Source organism: Dioscorea cayenensis, chromosome 20 (assembly GCF_009730915.1).
Source record: "Dioscorea cayenensis subsp. rotundata cultivar TDr96_F1 chromosome 20, TDr96_F1_v2_PseudoChromosome.rev07_lg8_w22 25.fasta, whole genome shotgun sequence".
Classification (NCBI taxonomy): Eukaryota; Viridiplantae; Streptophyta; class Magnoliopsida; order Dioscoreales; family Dioscoreaceae; genus Dioscorea; species Dioscorea cayenensis.
In genome coordinates, this window is record NC_052490.1 from 14,592,649 (window position 1) to 14,593,475 (window position 827).

The 827-nt window shown below is 38.9% G+C and overlaps 1 non-coding gene across 1 annotated transcript; it reads left to right on the forward strand.

The window, feature by feature from the left end:
- Nucleotides 1-421: 421 nt before the first annotated feature.
- Nucleotides 422-528, forward strand: LOC120252244. Its single transcript, XR_005533790.1, has one exon. It is a non-coding gene; the product is annotated as a small nucleolar RNA R71 (small nucleolar RNA).
- Nucleotides 529-827: the final 299 nt, after the last annotated feature.

Sequence of the window (827 nt, forward strand, 5' to 3'; positions counted from 1 at the left end):
CCCACTCACCTGGGATTTATTACTTTGACAACTCCGTGCACTTGCGGAGCACCCTGTCAGTCCCCCTCCAAAATATATATTAGCTTGATAATAATGGAGATTGGTACACACTCCCATGTCTTGGATCATAACTTGTGCCTTCGCATTTGTTCACTCTAAGATTCCATCACAAAATGCATCCACGATCTACTTTGGCTCTTTTCTTCCACAATTGTCTCCACAACCCTATATGCACATAAGTAATACAAATACATATGTATAAGCAATAAAATCTGAGAAAAATAATGCTCACTAAAAGAAAAGAATACTTCGTATTACTAGTACACAAGAACTTATCATACCTTCTCTTGTAGCATCAAGTAATTTTTTCATGCTTAGGTTCAAACCATTGTAGAAGGTCTGAATAATCATCCATTTGGGGAACCTATGCCGAGGAAATTTCCGTAGGAGATCCTTGAACCTATCCCATGTCTTAAAAAGAGACTCTAATTCCATTTGCACAAAAGAGGATATTTCATTCCTGAGCATCGCAGATTTTCAAGGAGGAAAATATTGGGCAAGAAAAGCTTCTACCATTTCTTCCCAAGTAGTGATCGATGCTCAATGTAATAAATGTAGCCATTGCTTTGCTCTCCCTTCAAGGAAAATGGGAAGACCCTCAACTATGTAGCTAACAATGACCGAATATGCGTGTGACCGCAAGTGCACGGGTGTCGAAGTAATAAATCCCAGGTGAGCGGGCATCATATCCGCAGGGAGTATGGAGTAAAAATACTTGAATTGTTTCTCAACTAAGTGAAAGATAAATAGTGATTGTGTGACAAAAT